This window comes from Cervus elaphus, chromosome 22 (genome assembly GCF_910594005.1).
Source record: "Cervus elaphus chromosome 22, mCerEla1.1, whole genome shotgun sequence".
NCBI classification, from domain to species: Eukaryota; Metazoa; Chordata; class Mammalia; order Artiodactyla; family Cervidae; genus Cervus; species Cervus elaphus.
In genome coordinates, this window is record NC_057836.1 from 8,511,219 (window position 1) to 8,531,090 (window position 19,872).

The 19,872-nt window shown below is 38.8% G+C and overlaps 1 protein-coding gene across 7 annotated transcripts in view; it reads right to left on the reverse strand.

The window, feature by feature from the left end:
- Nucleotides 1–19,872, reverse strand: part of TNRC6B (trinucleotide repeat containing adaptor 6B) — a 254,502-nt gene that overhangs the window by 138,931 nt on the left and 95,699 nt on the right. The gene's annotated exons all lie outside the window — the stretch shown is intronic.

Genomic DNA, 19,872 nt, shown 5'->3' on the forward strand with positions numbered 1-19,872 from the left:
CGCTGTTATCTCATACTCTCCACCTACGCACACTGAATGTGAAAGTGGCAACAGCATAAGGGTAACAGATGAACAAAATAGAAAAACCTTTATTGCTTTATAGAAATATGCTCAGTTGCTAACGATTCTTACAGATCCTGGAGCTTGGCTCACTTGCTACAGTCATTCTCTGGATGTTTGGGCAAGCACAGGCTGGCAAACTGCTCTTTAAAGGGGGACTTAAACAATATTTTACCCAAACAGGAGACTTTCGTCTTCAAAGACTGAGGTGAAATATAGGACACAACTGATCTCTAACAAGCTCCTAAAATGCACAGGAAAAGACTGAAAGGAAATACACCAAAGTATAAGCTGTGAATTCCAATTCAGAGAGGTTATGTGACTTCTCTCCGTCACACAGCTAGACAGCTACAGAACAGTGAGTGGTCTCCCAACTGAACTCCATATTTATATTTTAAAAATTACTTTATTATTTTAATTGTTATTTCATTTATTTATTTATTTTTTGGCCATGCTGCACAGCATTCGGGATCTCAAGTTCCCCGACCAGGGATCGAACCTGTGCCCCCAGCACTGGAAGCATGGAGTCTTAACTACTGGATCGCCACATTTATTGTTTCAGGTGCATGCATGTTTGGTACCTCCTCCCCTCACCCCAAACTATGCTACAGCAAACTGTCAGATGAGTCACTTTTAATGCCCTCCCCAACCTGAAGAAGTAGCTCTTCAGCTGACCTGGAGGCAGCGCTAAATTTAAACCTGCCTGGTTTCTCCCATGCCTAAGTCCCTTCTGACTCAGCGCACCTTGCTTCCTACCCACCTAAGAAAGCCGTGCTGGGTTCACCCACCTAAGAAAGCCGTGCTGGGTTCGCATCTCTAGCCCTGGGGCTAACAAGCTGTGTAACCTTCATCAGGCAACTCCCTTCACCTTCTGGGCCTCAGTTTTCTCATTTGTGGAATGTAAGGATCGGCCATCAGTAGATGGTATCTTTGGTTCCTTTCAGCCCTAAAAACCGTACTCTCTGTTTCTTTCTTTTTAGCAGTTCTGTTTCATCTTATCCTTGCCATCTCAAGTCATTACCCCAGGAAAGTTTTCCTTGACCCTCCCCGTCTAGACTAGGCCTTCCTGTTTAACACTCCCATAATTCCTTTACTGCTTCTTCATAGCACTGGTCATAACTGCAATTTATTAATTGTCAAAGAACTTGCTTGCAGTTGATTATTCCTAGTATGCCTAAGGACACACTGCATCTTCCTTCACTGCTGTGTGGGGCCCGACACCTACCCAGCCTGCATAGTAGGGAAATGAATGAATGAATGACTTAGACTTCCATTCAGAAGTGCTGGGCTGATCTGAGGAAATGCGCCATCCAAAGACAAGGAATAAAAGTCACATAGTTTCCAGACACTCATTTCTATCTATTTAAGGACTGCTTAAGGAAGCAAGGTAACTAAAATGACAGAAAGCGGGCAAATGTGCCCTGTGACCATCAGACTCCATCTATCTCTGTGAACCAGAAAGGGTCCGATTCCACAGTGTGACTCCCCCAAACGAGCTGGGCTGACAGAGCATAATCTGACATGCCAACCAGCAGAGCACGGATGGATTCTGTAAGCCCTGTATTCCTTGAAAACAAACCTATGAACCCTTTTAAATCCCACATGTTTGTCATCCTGGCTGCTGGGTCTTTGTCCAGTCTCCCTCCTTCCCTTTTTCCACTCTGACAGAAGAGCAGGAAAGGAGCTGTTTCAGGGCAGGCAGAGGCCAATGCCCAGACGATCTGGCAGGCTGAATATTTATGGCGTAAACGCTTCCACTGTCTTTGCACAGACCAGAGTGGAGTAGGAGCCAGGACCTGGACTGACAATTGAGATGTAGGCAAAAGCAGGAAACTCCTAGGATGGAAATTTTGAACATTTAGTCTATTTTTATCCTTCCAATACCTTCCAGATGAGTTACGGAAAGCTTACTTATGTGGAACATACTCAACACGTTAGAATGCATGGAGACTGTATGACTGCCTTGTTTTAATTTGTGATGGACAGAATTTCTTTAGAAAACTAAATATTGCTAAGTCTCCACTCCTCAATGCAGATATTATTGTATACAAATGTATATGTATTCCTTTCTGTTAAATAAGAAGCTGCACAAGAAGTCCAGAAACAGGGACAAATTTTAAAGCAAAATATTAGTTCTATTTTCATATAATATGATTGTTAATTTTCTTCAACCTCCAGGGAATTTTTCTGTTGGTGAGTTATCTCTAAACTTAAAGCAATTAATCCAATTGTTCATCTAAAAGAAAGAAATATAATAAAGGCATATTTTTCCTGTATTCCCAGACATTTTGGACTTCCTGATATATTTATATTTATTGTACTTTTTTATGTTAGCAACTAGTGTTTTTAAATTATATTACAAGGTGAGGATACAATGTAACAAAAAATGAGCTTACTTTTAAAACAAGCCAGAACTTAGATACTCAAATGAGTGTTATCTTTCAATGTTGCCATCTTTGGTGATTATATAACAACTACTAAAATATTTCTATGAGGAAACAGGATTGAAAATGACAAACTGAACATTTAACCCAAAAATCTAGAAAATGAGTAACAAACTCAAAAAAGAAAATAAAGACCAAATTATAAACATAAAGTAAAAGTCAAAAGAAGAGTAGACTGAATCTTTATCGACTCAAAAAATTTTTGTTTGTTTTAAAATGAATCTATCTATGAAACAAAAAGACTCAATGAGAACAGACCTGTGGTTGCCAAGGGGGAAGGGGATATGGGGGTGATGGACTGGGAATTCAGGGTTACCAGATGCAAACTATTACATACAAAATGGATAAAAAACAAGTCCTACTATATAACACAGGGAACTATATAACACAGGGAACTAAGATAATCCATAATGAAAAAGCATGTAAAAAAATATGTATGTATAACTGAATCACTTTGCTATACAGCAGAAATTAACCTACTGTAGATCAACTATACCTAAGTTAAAAACTTTGTCTTAAAAAAATAAATAACTGGCCGTATACCTAGAGAAAACCAAGAGACATGCACCCCAATGTTCACTTCAGCACTATTTACAATAGTCAAGACATGGAAGCAACCCAATGTCCATCAACAGATGAACGGGATAAAGAACATGTGGCATATATATATGTAAGAATATTACTCAGCCACAAAAGTGAAATAATGCCATTTGTAGCAACATGGATGGACCTAGAGATTATCATACTAACTGAAGTAAGCCACAAAAACTAACAAAAGTGGATAATCCTTTGGAAGGTCTCATTAACTAAAAATAAGAGAAAAGTTATAAAAGTCAACTATCATGTGATATTGTTTATATTTGGGATCTAAAAAAATGATATAAATGAACTTATTAATGAAACAGAAAGACACAGACACAGACAACAAATTTATGGTTACCAAAGGTGAAAGGGGAGTTGGGGGGGGGGATAAATTAGGAGGTTGGGATTAGCAGATACACACATATATAAAATACTACTATATATAAAATAGATAACCAATAAGGACCTACTGTATAGCACAGGGACCTATACTCAATATTTTGTAATAACCTATGTGGGAAAAGAATCTGAAAAGGAATATCTATATCTGTATCTATATATATATACACACACACACACACACGTATATATAACTGGATATATATATAATGTGTATGCTCAGTCAACACCAGGCTGTTCTGTTTGTGGGATTATTCCCGCAAGAATACTGAAGAGGGCTGCCATTTCTTCCCCCAGGGTATCTTCCTGACCCAGGGATTGAGCCCATGTCTCCTGCATTGGCAGGTGGATTCTTTACCACTGAGCCACTTGGAAAGCCTATATATATATATATATATATAAAGCCTATAAATATATATATATACACATATATAACTGAATATATAAAATATATGTAAAGCTGAATCACACCTGAAACTAACACAATACTATAAATTAGCTATACTTCAATAAAAATAAATTTTTAAATTAAGTTTTAAAGATTAATGAAAAATAAAAACTAACAAAAGGGGATAATCCTTTGGAAGTTCTCATTAACTAAAAATAAGAGAAAAGTTATAATTAACATTAGGGCTAAGAACAGGGACATTATAACTACAGATCTGGAGAGAATTTTTTTTAATTATGAGAGAATTACACATAATTTAATGTCAATAAACCTGAAGATTAAATAAAATGGATGACAGTCAAAGAAAACAGGAATTACCAAGGTCAACTCAAGGGGCTTCCCTGCTAGCTCAGCTGGTAAGGAATCCGTCTGCAATGCAGGAGACCCTGATTTGATTCCTGGGTTGGGAAGATCCCCTGGGGAAGAGATAGGCTACCCACTCCAGTATTCTTAGGCTTTCCAGGTGGCTCAGATGGTAAAGAATTCACCTGCAATGCAGGAGACCTGGGCTTGATCCCTGGGTTGGGAAGGTCCCCTGGCACAGGACTGGAAAAGGTCAGCTTTCATTCCAATCCCAAAGAAAGGCAATGCCAAAGGATGTTCAAACTACTGCACAATTGCATTCATCTCACACGCTAGCAAAGTAATGCTCAAAATTCTCCAAGCGAGGCTTCAATAGTACGTGAACCGAGAACTTCCAGATGTTCAAGTGAGATTTAGAAAAGGCAGAGGAACCAGAGATCGAATTGCCAACATCCACTGGCTCACAAAAAAGCAAGAGAATTTCATAAGAACACTAACTTTTGCTTCATTGACTATGCTAAAGCCTTTGACTGTGTGGATCACAACAAACTGTGGAAAACTCTTGAAGAGATGGTAATACCAGACTACCTTACCTGCCTCCTGATAAATCTATGTGCAGGTCAAGAAGCAACAGTCAGAACTGGAACAATGGACTGGTTCCAAATTGGGAAAGGAGTATGTCAAGGCTGTATATTGTCACCTTGTTTATTTAACTTATATGCAGAGTACATCATGCGAACTGCTGGACTGGATGAAGCACAAGCTGGAATCAAGACTGTAGGGAGAAATATCAATAACCTCAGATATGTGCAGATGACACCACCCTTATGGCAGAAAGTGAAGAGGAACTAAAGAGCCTCTTGATGAAAGTGAAAGAGGAGAGTAAAAAAGCTGGCTTAAAACTCAACATTCAGAAAACTAAGATCATGGCATTCAGTCCCATCACTCCATGGCAAATAGATGGGGAAACAATGGAAACAGTAAGAGACTTTATTTTCTTGGACTCCAAAATCACTGCAGATGGTGACTGAAGCCATGAAATTAAAAGATGCTTGATCCTTGGAAGAAAAGCTATGACCAACCTAATCAGCATATTAAAAAGCAGAAACATTACTTTACCGACAAAGGTTTGTATAGTCAAAGCTATGGTTTTTCCAGTGGTCATGTATGGATATTGTATGTCATGTATGGAGAGTTGAATCATAAAGAAAACTGAGCACCAAAAAATTGATGCTTTTGAACTGTGGTGTTGGAGAAGACTCTTGAGAGTCCCTTGGACTGCAAGGAGATCAAACCAGTCAATCCTAAAGGAAATCAACCCTGAATATTCACTGGAAGGACTGATGCTGAAGCTGAAGCTCCAATACTTTGGCCACCTGACACAAAGAACTGACTCACTGGAAAAGACCCTGATTCTGGGAAAGATTGAAGGCAGGAGGAGAAGGGGACGACAGAGGATGAGATGGCTGGATGGCATCACTGACTTGATGGACATGAATTTGAGTAAGTTCTGGGAGTTGTGATGGACAGGGAAGCCTGGCGTGCTGCAGTTCATGGGGTCGCAAAGAGTCGGACACAACTGAGTGACTGAACTGAACTGAAGGTCAATTCAAGATAAGTTACAAAAATAACAAAAACCCATAGCAGAAATATGTAAGATATTCAAAGAACTAGCCACTGAAATATCAGGCACAAGTGGTTTTCTTCTACCAAACAGATAATCTCTACATTATCCATACTGTTCTCAAACTTACAGAATAGAAAGAAATCTTTCTTAATTCATTCTATGAGGCTAGCGTATTTCCTAATACCCATCTGAACTAAGACATGATACAAAAAAATAAAACTATAGATCAATCTTCACTTGTGAAGATGGACACAAAAATCCCAAGTAAAATATCAGCAAATAGAACTTAGCGGATTAGAGCATAATTTATTATGACCATGAAAAGTTTACAACAACAATGCAAGAATTGTTAAACTACAAAATTTATTAATAGAACTCTTTATTTGTTCAACAAGTATATTCTAACTGCCTTGTATGTGTCAGACTCTGTGCTAGGTGCTGGGGATACAGCAGTACCAAATAAGGTAGGTTCATTCCCCCATGGAGCAATATCCTCGTGGGAGAAAGAAACTCAATCAGAAGGAATTAAAGAGTTGGTGAAAGTGAAAGTCGATTAGTGATGTCCAACTCTTTGCAACCCCATGAACTGTAGCCCACCAGGCTCCTCTGTCCATGGAATTCTCCAGGAAAGAATAATGGAGTGGGTTGCCATTCCATTCTCCAAGGGATCTTCCCAACCCAGGATTGAACCCAGGTCTCCGGCATTACGGGTGGATTCTTTACCATCTGAGCTACCTGGGAGACTATGGTAAAACTGAGGGAGACTCACTTTATATCAGGAGCTAAGGAAGGCTTTTCTCAGAAGGGGCATTTAAGCTGAGTTGAAAAGCAACTGCTTGGGCTTCCACAGTGACTCAGTGGTAAAGAATCTGCCTGCCAGTGCCGAAGACAAGTGTTCGATCCCTGATCCAGGAAGATCCCACGTGCTATGGGGCAACTAAGCTTGTGCGCCACACTATTGAGCTTGTGCTCCAGAGCCTGCGAGCCACAACTATTGAGTCCACAAGCCACAACTTTAGAGCCTGTGCTCCAAAACAAGAGAAGCCACTACAATGAGAAGCTCATGTACCGCAGCTAGAGAAAAGCCTGTGCAACAGCAAAGACCCAGCAGAACCAAAAGGAAATAAAAAATAAAAATAAATTTTAGAAAAAGAAAAGCAACCACTTGAGTGTTCAAAGAACAAGAAGGATGATCAGGAGGTTAGGCCAGATGCCTGGGGAGAGAGGTGGGAGATGAAGGTAGAAGAAAGTAGATCAAACTGGGTCTTGCAGGTCACAGAAAGGAAAGGATTTTATTGTAAGAAGAATGTAAAGTCACAGAAGAATATTAAAGGAGAGTGAACAGTGCCATTTTATCCATTATTCACTCTCCACTTAATACCTGGGATCTACAAGCTTTTCGAGGGTCTAGGCAAATGTTTGGGATCTGAAAAAATATATTTACAAGTCCAACATACAGAAAGAAAATTATAATGATAAAAATTAATAAATGCTTAAGTGTCCTCAGACTATAACACCAAGCAACTCCATTCATTAAGGTAAACATTTCTTAAGTTTTCACTACATTTGAGAACAATTCTCACTCTGCAAAAAATGCTATGTTAATCATTAAAAAATCTTAAGGGTAATTACAAATTAAGTCAGTTATTTGTAGCCAGAGAATGCCAAAAGCAAAACAATTAAAATTCTTTTATCTATGATAAAAAATAAATAAAACCATGTATTTAATACAGGATGTGGATACCTTTTAACATGTTTCCTATAAAGTGGGACAAAAGTCTCTAAAACTTCTCAAAGTAAGCATTCCAAGGACCCATGCTGGTCTTACAACCACTCTAGACAGGATTAGAGTTACATGTTCAAAAGCTGATCCTGGCTTGCCTATGGAAAATACGCTACCAAGGACCATGAGGAAAAGTAGAGACAAGTTGGAAGGTGAATATAGCCTTCTAGGTGAGGGAAGATAGCCTGGATCAGATGGAGGCATAAATATAGGTACAGAGAACACGCAACATATTAAAAAGTAGAAGAGCTTCTATCATAAAGTAACTGGCTACTACTGTTAATAAGAATGCAATCTGTGACCACAAAGTATAGTAAGGCCAATCAACCCAAATAAGACTCCAGGTTCTCCCCTCGAAGTCCAGGGTTAGGACCCAGCGCTTTCACTGCTGTGGCCCCAGAGTCAATCCCTGGCTGGGGAACTAAGATCCTGTAAGCCAGATAGCAGAGACAAAAAAGGAAAAAAAAAGACTCCAAACTCTGAAGTCACCATTCATTCATACAGTCAAGAACCATTTTTTAGGATCTACTATGTATTAGGTACTATACTAGAACCAAGCCCAGGAGGGTACAAAGAGGATTTTAACACCCTGAAGGACAGAGATGTGAAAATTCATAATTCAAATATGGCATAGTGAGTGCCATAATTAAAATACAAATAAAGATATAAGATGGTTACGCTCTAGGAATACAAAGAACTGCTGTAAGTCAGAAAAGGTTTCATAGAGGAGGTAAGATTTTAAACTGAGTCTCAAAGAATGAGTTGGAATTTGTCATGTAGAAAACATAGTTTCGAAGAAACTTAATACTGTTTTCCATAGAAGTTATGGCATCTTATAATCCCACCAATAGTTCACAAAGGTTCCAATTTATCCACATCCTTGCCAACATGTTATTTGTTTTTTATTTTTTTTGATAGTTGTCATCCTGATGAGTGTGAAATGACACCTCATTGTGGTTTTGATTTACATTTCCTTGCTGATTAGTGATGCAGAGTGTCCTTACATATGCTTATGGGCCATTTATGTTATCGTCTTTGGAGAAATGTCTATTCAAGCCCTTTGGATATTTTTAAATCATGTTATTTGATTTTTGTTGTTGTTGAGTTGTAGCTCTTTATATATTCTGGATATTAATCTCTGATTAGATACACAATTTGCAAATATTTTCTCCCATTCTGTAGGACACCTTTTCACTCTATGTTCTTTGATGCACAAAATTTTCAAAATTTTTTAAGTCTGATGTAGTTCCATTTGTCTATTTTTGCTTTTTTAGCTGTTTTTGGTGTCCTATCCAAAAAACCATTGCAAGTCCAATGTCATGAAGCTTTTATTGTGTTTTCTTTCAGGAGTTTCAAAGTCTTAGGTCTTAAGCTTACGTCTTTAATCCACTTTGACAATTTTTTTTTTGACAATTTTTTGTATATGGTGTAAGATAAGGGTCTAACTTGATCCTTTTGCAAATAGATACCCAAAATCCCCAACACCACATGTTGAAAAGACTGTCTGTTTCCCCCATGGAATGGTCATGGCACTCATGTCAAAGATTATTCAACCTTATATACAAGGGTTTATTTCTGGGCTTTCTATTCTATTCCATTGGTCTATTTGCCTGTCTTAATGCCAGTATCACACTCTTTTTGATTACTGTACCTTTATAATATATTTTGAAATTAGGAATGTGAATTCTCCAACTCTGTTACAAATGACCAATTATTTTTATAAAATGTGCAAAGACAGTATGTTTTTCCTCACAAACTTAACATAGATCGTTAACCACAGCTTCTTTTCATTTTACCTCTTTTCACCACGATCCCCCTGTCAGTTGAATTAGTAGCTGTAGGTACTTGGGGGGTTCCTAAATGGAAAGCTAAACTGATGATATATTGATTTTAGGTTTAATGGTAAATATTTATGTGGTCCTCAGTCAATTCCGTGTGTGGCTGAGTTACAATTAACTGTCCTGTGTACAAAGATGTTGCTGGGCCACTGAACATGCTGACAGAAATGTGCAGGGTAGATCATACCATGATACAAATGTGTCAATTCAAAGAGTATTTCAGGGTAGTCAGTACACAAGAAAAAATGTAGCCTTGCAATCCTACAGCCCATATATGAAGGATACTTGCTAGAGTTCTCCCAAAGTTGATAACAATCTTATATCATGTTTATCATGATATAACAATCTTATATCATGTTTATATAACAAGTTTATATCAACTTGTTTATATAACAAGTTTATATCATGTCACCAATAGCAGCTGTCAACCTTACTTTGCCGACCAAGGTCTGCATAGTCAAAGTTACGGTTTCTCCAGTAGTCATGTATGGATGTGAGAGTTGGACCACAAAGAAGGCTGAGCGTCAAAGAATTGATGCTTTTGAACTGTGATGTTAAGAGAAGACTCTTGAGTGTCCCTTGGACTGCAAGGAGATCAAACCAGTCAATACCTCAGGAAATTAATCATGAATATTCATTCAAAGGACTGATGCTGAAACTCCAATACTCTGGCCCCCTGATGCAAAGAGCTCACTCGTAAGAGACCCTGATGCTGGGAAAGACTGAAGGCAAGAGGAGAAGGGGGTGACAGAGGATGAGATGGTTAGATGGCATCACCAAGTCAAGGAACATGAGTTTGAGCAAACTCCGGGAGACAGTGAAGGACAGTGAAGACTGGAGTGCTGCAGTCCACGGGCTCACAAAGAGTCGGACACGACTGGGCAACTGAACAACAACAACAGCAGTTGTGAAGCTGAAAGAAACTTTTAAAATCTATCAGTAACAAAAAGCATACTTTGGTCAACCATGTTATAGAAGACATCAAATTATCTTTTTATCTCTTTTTAGAAAATGTCACAGAATTGTTGTAATATGAAGAGGTAATCAAAGTGGAAGCAGCCAAAAAATGTTGGAAAGAAATTTCACAGCAACATGTTAGGGAAATATTAATACAAATGAATATAAAATTATGTTATTTTCTGAATTTTGTATTTGTCAATTCTTGAGTTGCCATTTTTGTGATTTCTTTCCTCATTGTAAATAAATATTCACTTTTGTACCTCTAATTAGGACTTCCCAGGTGGCATCAGTGGTAAAGAATCTGCCTGCCAATGCAGGAGACATAAGAGATGCAGGTTCGATCCCTGGGTCACAGGTTCAATCGCCAGGTCAGGAAGATCCCCGGAGGAGGGCACAGCAACTCACTCCTGTATTCTTGCCCAGAGAATCCCATGGACAGAGGAGCCTGGCGGGCTACAGTCCACAGGCTCACAAAGAGTCAGACACAACTAAAGCAACTTAGTACAGATGCACCTCTAATTATGTAAATGAAATCAATGTTTTTCTTTTTTTTAAATTTTATCTGGAGTATAGTTAATTTACAGTGTAGTGTTAGCTTCAGGTGTGCAGCAAAGTGATTCAGTTACACACACATGTTTTCACTCCTTTTTAGATTCTTCTCTCATACACATGACCACAGAATACTGAGTAGGGTCCCCTCTGTCGAACAGTAGGTCCCTGTTGGTTATCTAATTTTCTTTTTCTTAAAGAGCATTCCCACAAAACCTAGATTTGTTCCTGGTCAGAAAGAAGAGTCTCTTTGCTTGAACAAAGGCATGTAAGGGGGAAGGAAACCAGATACACATGGAAGACCTTATGGAGAGACACTGGGCAGGAGCAGGAAGATCTTTTAAACAGTAGAAGAAATATGTATAAGTAGGCTAAAGGCATCCTATGGAGGCCCTCAGACGCAAAGAAAGACTTCAGGCTTGGATAGAAAATCTTTTTTTTTTTTTTCTTTCCAAAATAAGCAACAATCAACTGGTTTACACGTGAAAGTGAAAGCGAAGTCGCTCAGTTGTGTCCGACTCTTTGGGACCCCATGGACTGTAGCCTACCAGGCTCCTCTGTCCATGGGATTCTCCAGGCAAGAATACTGAAGTGGGTTGCCATTTCCTTCTCCAGGGGATCTTCCCAACCTAGGGATCAAACCCAGGTCTCCTGCATTGCAGGCAGATGCTTTAGCCTCTGGGCCACCAGGAAAGCCCCTGGTTTACAGGCAGGGACACTTAAAAGAGAACTGTGATAAAATTGGGTCTGTTGGGATATACTTAAGAAAGTACTGAACATAAAGTCAAACATGGCAAGTTATCCCTTTACTTTTCTTCTGCTGATAATGAATAAAGTATTCTCGAGTTAGGATTTTTAGTCACCCCACCTCAGATTTTCAAAGTGAGTGTATAGAACAGGGATTCTTAACAGTCTGTGGAAACTTACTGATGTCCTCATTTATTTGATATACACTTATTGATGCTTTCTGGTGCCAACAGCAGTGACCATGCTGGCAAAAGTCTGTTCTTGTAGAGCTGAAGACAGAGCATAAACCCTCAGCCTGACCTTTCACCTTCCACTACCTGCCTTCACATTGTGCCTCCTCTTTACTACAATCTCTCCCCCAACACCCCCCAACCTCCACCCACTGCTGCCCCAGTACTTCTGCCCAAACCTCAGTTCACAGAGACTCCGGTGGAAAGGGGAAAGGTGTGGTGCTCAGGGAAGAACGTGTGTCCATACCCTCTAGAGAACATAAAATTTGGGGGAAATAAACATTACCTTCTCCTCATGATACCACTGAAAATTCCTGCAACTGAACATGCACTTCTTTATCTATACTTACATAATCCTATGTTCAAAACATTTTACAACTACATGATAAGAGTAACATCTCGAAAAAGGCAGCCTTAAAACACCAATTTCAAGGAACTGGGCAAATACATCTTGCCTTTCAAGAAATGCTTTTCCATAAAGGCATATTATCTGTCCATAAGTAAAATATAAGCTAAATAAATAAAACTTTAAGTAAATGAACTGTAGTTTTCTGAGAGCCACATGTGCTACCCCATTCATTGTGTTTAAAGTTAGCACCTTTGCCTATAAAGACCAGCAATCCACACAGTCTACAATTATTTGCAATTAGGAAACACAGGGAAAACCTCATAAAATAAAGCTTAGAACTTAAAGACATTTTCAAATAATTAATTTAAGTGACTTCAATGCAGATTAGAAAATTTATTAGCAAGTGAAAGTTTCCCAAAGACCTAGTACAAAATGTTTATGGTTATGCTAAAACTTCTAGCAGCAAAAATTCCATGAGCATAAATAACTATCTACTGAACCTCTTTGTGGTATTTTCAAAATACCAATAAACTTGAAAATAACACTTACTTCCTTTCTCCCAAAAATAATATGAAAAGATCATATAGAAACCCAACTATTTCTCTGATGCCCAATTTATTGCTGTGTAACAATGACTGAAATTACAGAGGGTTTCAATTTATTCTTAGTAAGTTTATTTCACCATGTACATATGGTCCAAAGGCAGGGGGAAAGCTAATGAAAACTGATGGTAGAAAACAGAAAATAAAACATTAAACAACCAAAAAACCCTTTCCTATGGCCAAATACCAAGGTCTGTGTTTTGAAGATAATTATCTATAAACTGAGTAATGTGGAAATACTTTCATTTCCTCTGTATTTAGGAAATGTTACAAAGCTTCCCAAAGCCTTTATTATTTATTTTTGGCTATGCTGGGTCTTTGCATGGTATGTGGGCTTTCTCAGTTCCCTAAACAGGGATCAAACCTGCACTGCCTGCATTGGAAGGCGAATTCTTAACCACTGGACCAACAGACAAGTACTTCTAAAGCCTTTAAATAAGCACCAAACAAATGGTTCTCAAAGAGTTTAGTGTTAAATTTGGTAGTCAATATAAAACAAGGACTATCAACTGTAGAGATCTGCAAAGACTAAACTTTTAAAAGCTGCACTGCAGCATAAGATGAATGTGAAGAGATAACGGTAGAAGAAGGAGTTAAGAGTATGAGCAGAAATAAAGGTAAGGACTAACTATCAGAATTTATAAAAGGTCTGTATAATTAATAATTCAGAAAATTAAAAGGACTTTTTATAACTAGACATTTAAGTTGCAAAGAATGTAATTATTTAGAAGAGAATTTAATCAAGACATTAGAGTTAAGACATTTAAAAAACAGAACCTCAAGCAGAAAGGATACTGTACCACACTGGGGCATAAAGGGTAGTGTTGACTCCCCAAATTATATTCCTCTCTCTGAATCAACATAAAACTGTCTTCAACATTTAATTTCCTTACAGGTCTTCCTTGTAAGAACAGATTCTCTCTTAGGGAGAGACAAAAAAGATAGTACCCTAAGAAGAGTTGAAATACACAAACTGCTATAATTAATCATATCGCCAACACATAACAGGGGGATAAAAAAAGTGAAAGTGTTAGTTGCTCAGTCATGTCCAACTGTTTGTGACTCCATGGACTATGGCCCGCCAGGCTCCTCTGTCCATGGGATTCTCCAGGCAAGAATACTGGAGTGGGTTGACACTTCCTTAGAGGGGATCTTCCCAACCCAGGGATGGAACCTGGGTCTCCTGCATTGTCCCTTCACAGATCACTGCCTTGTCGTGGTGAAGGGGCTTGTATAACTCAATGAAGCTGTAAGCCATGCCGTGTAGAGCCATCCAAGACAGATGGGTTATCAGAGAGTTCTGACAAAATGTGATCCACTGGAGGAGGGGATGGTAAACCACCCCAGTGTACTTGTCATGAGAACCTCATGAACTGTATAAAAGGACAAAAAGATATGACACTGAAAGAGGAGTCCCCCAGGTCTGAAGGTATCCAATATGCTACTGGGGAAGAGTGGAGGATAACTATTAATAGCCCCAGAAAGAATGAAGCGTCTAGGCCAAAGTGTAAACGACGCTCAGTTGTGGATGTGTCTGGTGATGAAAGTAAAATCCAATGCTGCAAAGAGCAGTATTGCATAGGAACCTGGAATGTTAGGTCCATGAATCAAGGTAAATTGGACATGTCAAGCAGGAGATGATAAGAATAAACATTGACATCTTAGGAACCAGTGAACCAGAAATGGACTGATTAAATGGACCAGAATGGGCAAATTTAATTCAGGTGATCATTGTACCAACTACTGTGGGCAAGAATCCTATAGAAAAAATGGAGTAGCCCTCACAATAAACAAAAAGAGTCCAAAATGCAAACGACAGAATGATCTCAGTTCATTTCCAAGGCAAGCCATTCAACATCACAGTAATCCAAGTCTATGTCCCTACCACCGATGCTGAAGAAGCTGATCAGTTCTATGAAGACCTAAAAGACCAACTAGAACTAACACCAAAAAAAGATGTTCTATTCATCACTGGGGATTTTAATGCAAAAGTAGGAAGTCAAGCAATACCTGGAGTAGCAGGCAAGTTTGGCTTTGAATAACAAAATGAAGATGGGCAAAGGCTAACTGAATTCTGCCAAAAGAATGCACTGATCATAGCAATACCCTTTTTCAACAACACAAGAGATGACTTTACACATGGACATCACCAAATGGCCAATACCAAAAATAAAATTATCTGACTGAGTGATTTTTACTTTCACTTTTGTAGTCAAAAGATAGAGAAGCTGTAAAGTCAGCAAAAACAAGACTTGGAGCTGACTGTGGCTCAGATCATCAGCTTCTCATAGCAAAATTCAGGCTTAAAACTAAAGAAATCGGGGAAAACCAGTAGGCCAGCCAGGTATGACTTAAATCCCCTATGAATATGCAGTGGAGGTAATGAACAGATTCAAGGGATTAGATCTAGAAAACAGAGTGCCTGAAGAACTATGGACAGAGGTCTGTAATATTGTACAAGAGGCAGCAAACAAAACCATCCCAAAGAAAAAGAAAAGCAAGATGGTAAAGTGGTCATCTGAGGAGGCTTTACAAATAGCTAAAGAAAGAAGAGAAAGCAAAAAGCAAGAGAGAAAGGGAAAGTTATATCCAATTAAATGCAGAGTTCCGAAGAACAGCACAGAGACAGGTAAGGAGGCCTTCTTCAATGAACAGGGCCTAAAACGAGAAGAAAACAACAGAAGGGGAAAGACTAGAGATCTTTTCAGGAAAATTGGAGATATCAAGGGAACACTTCGCCCAAAGGTGGGCACAATATGGGACAGAAATAGTAGAGACCTAGTAGACACTGAAGAGATCAGTAAGAGATGGAAAGAATACACAGAAGAACTATACAAAAAAGATTTTCATGAACCAGATTACTATGATGGTGTGGTCAGTCACCAGAACCAGACATTCTGAACAGCAAAGTCAAATGGGCCTTAGGAAGCACTGCTGTTAATAAAGCTAGTGGATGTGATGGAATTCCAGTAGAACTATTCAAAACCTTAAAGGATGATGCCATCAAAGTGTTGCACTCAACATGTCCACAAATATGGAAGACTCAGCAGTGACCACAGGACTGGAAAAGGTCAATCCTCATCCTAATTCCCAAGCAGGGTAGTACTAAAGAATGTGCTAACTGTTGCACAATTGCACCCATCTCCCACGCTAGCAAGGTCATGCATAAAATTTGCATGCTAGGCTTTAGCATCATGTGAACAAAGAACTTCCGTATGTCCAAGCTGGGTTTAAAAAAGGAAGACGAACCAGAGATCAAATTGCCAATATTTGCTGGATCACAGAGAAAGCTAGGGAATTTCAGAAAACATCTACCTCCGTTTCATTGACTACATTAAAGCCTTTGACTGTGTGGATCAAAATAAACTGTGGAAAGTTCTTAAAGAGATGGGAATACCAGACCATCTAACCTGACTCCTGAGAAACATGTATGTGGATCAAGAAGCAACAGTTAGAACATGGTATAGAACAACTTATTGGTTCAAGATTGAGAAAGGAGTACAACAGGACTGTCTGCTGTCGTTTAACCTATACGCTGAGCACATTGTGAGAAACGCCAGGCAGAATAAGTTTCAAGCTGGAATCAAGATAGGTGGGAGAAACATCAATAACCTCAGATATATGGATGATACCACTCTAAAGGCTGAAAGTGAAGATGAACTAAAGAGCCTCTTGAGGGTGAAGGAGGAGAGTGAAGAACCAGCTTAAAACTAAGTATTAAAAAATCTAAGACCATGGCATCTGGCCCCATTATTTCATGGCAAATAGAAGGGGAAAAGGTGGAAGTAGTGACAGATTTCCTCTTCTTGGGCTCTAAAATCACTGCAAATGGTGACTGCAGCCATTAAATCAGAAGACGATTGCCTCTTGGCAGGAAAGCTATAACAACCTAGACAGTATGTTGAAAACAGAGAGATTACTCTGCCGACATAGTCAAGGCTATGGTCTTCCCAGTGGTCATATATAATTGTGAGAGCCAGACCATAAAAAAGGCAGAGCACCAAAGAATTGATGCCTTTGAACTATGGTGCTGGAGATGACTCCTGAGAGTCCCTTGGACAGCAAGATCAAACCAGTCAATCTTAAGGGAAATCAACCCTGAATACTCGTTGGAAGGACTGATGCTGAAGCTGAAGCTCCAATATCTTGGACACCTGATGCGAACAGCTTACTCACTGGAAATGTACCTGATGCTGGGAAAGATTGAGGGCAGAAGAAGAGAGTATCAGAGGATGAGAAGGCTGGATGGCATCACAGATGCAATGGACATGAACTTGAGCAAACTTCATGAGATGGTGAGGGACAGAGAGGCCTGGTGTGCTGCAGTCCATGGAGTAGCAAAGAACTGGACATGACTGAGCAACTTTAACCAGAGAAGGCAATGGCACCCCACTCCAGTACTCTTGCCTGGAAAATCCCATGGACAGAGGAGACTGGTGGGCTGCAGTCCATCGGGTCGCAACGAGTCGGACACGACTGAGCGACTTCACTTTCACTTTTATGCACTGGAGAAGGAAATGGCAACCCACTCCAGTGTTCTTGTCTGGAGAATCCCAGGGACGGCGGAGCCTGGTGGGCTGCCGTCTATGGGGTCACAGAGTCGGACACGACTGAAGCGCCTTAGCAGCAGCAGCAGAGCAACTTTAACACCTTTTCACTTTCACTCAAAACACTGCAGTGTGAAAACAAGGACTTTGGAGCCAAGGGCAACCTGAGCTTTCACTTCTTTTGTAGCAAGGCAGTTTGGTTTAATTTACTTAACTCGGATTCTTGCTCGTGTTCGTGATTAAGCAGTATACAGATGATTGAGAATTTGGTCTCACATTTTCATAAAAGGGTGAGATTTTTCTGTTCAGAGTCCTTTCTCTTATTTAAAGGAATGCTTTCCTAATACCAACAAATGGCCTAATTGCTTTTGAGTGCAATGAATAAATAAAACAATATCAGTTCAATTCAGTTGCTCAGTCGTGTCCGACTCTTTGCGACCCCATGAACCGCAGCACGCCAGGCCTCCCTGTCCATCACCAACTCCCAGAATCCACTCAAACCCAAGTCCATTGTGTTGGTGATGCCATCCAACCATCTCATCCTCTGTCGTCCTCCTCTCCTCCTGCCCTCAATCTTTCCCAGCATCAGGATATTTTCAAATGAGTCAGTTCTTCGCATCAGGTGGCCAAAGTATTGGAGTTTCAGCTTCAACATCAGTCCTTCCAATGAACACCAGGATGGACTGGTTGGATCTCCTTGCAGCCCAAGGGACTCTCAAGAGTCTTCTCCAACACCACAATTCAAAAGCATCAATTCTTCTGTACTCAGCTTTCTTTATAGTCCAACTCTCACATCCATACATGACTACCGGAAAAACCATAGCCTTGACTAGACGGACCTTTGTAGGCAAAGTAATGTCTCTGCTTTTTAATATGCTATCTAGTTTTATATTTAACCCAGTGTTAAACATGTCACATGATCAATATTATGTGGCAATAAACTTGGTTTGTCTGATTTTCTCCAATGGCTCATATGTGAATATACTCAGAAAAATGATTATAGATACATTAATAGTAAATAAACCTCATTAAAAAGTAAATATATTCAGACTATATAAACAAATGTTTAAAGTTGTATACGCCACTAAATCTTATTCACATGTACACCAGCAATCAGCACAACTAATCCAAATGTTAACAATTTAGCACAAACATTTTCAATATCAGAAGTCAATTATTTTTTCAAGAACGCTTTCTACATGCTTAGCTACCTTACACTGTATGTTGACAGAACTCATACCATTGAAATAAACATCACAGAAATAAAATTTTTTGAAGACTTCCAGAACCTATAGTAAAAATGTTAGATGAAGAAGGAAAGTGGCACAGATCAGCTAACAAATAATTTGAGACCTAATCCTTACTAGAATTTACTCTGTGACCTGCGAGTTATATAATCCTTGTGCTCCACCTGCCTCCATACGTGAAACTGGCAATCTATACACGCTAATACCAATGAATGGCAGCCATTTGGAAAACCCATTTAGAAAAAAATTAAGTTAGCTCTCTGCCTCTCACCATATAGAAAAATGAGTACCAGTTCAGTTAAAGGTCTAAATGTGAAAAATACAGTAGAAAAACTCAAGACATTTTATCATGTTAGAGTAGGAGGGCTTCTCTAGACAAGCATGAAACACAGAAACCATAAAGGCTGATTTTACTACATAAAAATTTAAATGGTTTATTAGTATGAAAGATACTCCAATGCTAGACAATAAGGCCTGGGAGAAAATATTTAAACATCTTAAAAGACAAAGGTTAATATCTACACTTTGTAAAGGAAAGGTTCCTACAAAGCTATCAAAACAAACATTCCAAAAGAAAAGTGGGAATCATATGTAAACAGGTGGTACAAGATATAAAAATCAATGGCCAAGAGACTAACAAGATATTCCATCTTATTAGTAAGAATAAAAGTACAAATTAAAGCCATAAAATATTACAGTGGCAAAAACTCTGAGATAAATAATTTTACTGTCATTAACGGTGTGGAGGAATGGATACTCTCTTTCACTGCAGATGGAAATGAACATTGGTAGAGTTCTTTTGAACAGTAAATTGATAGCAGCTACCTCCTTGTAAAAAAACACAGCCCATGAGCCAAACAGCTTCATATCTAGAAATTTATTCTACATAAATACATTTGTGTATAAAGATATAAGAATAAGGATGTTTAAAAAAAGTATTAATATTTGCAATAATCAAAGAAGTGAAAGTCACCAAAATATTTATTAGAGAATGATTATAGTATAACAGAATGTACTTCTGCAGAAGTACATTAAAGGAATGAAATAGATTGCAAAAGATGTCTAAGGAAAAAAGTTAAGTCTCAAAGAATGTTAGAAAAAAAATCTGTTTAGTTGTTTTTCTAAATACACAGAAAAAGTTTCAGAAGATGAGGAAG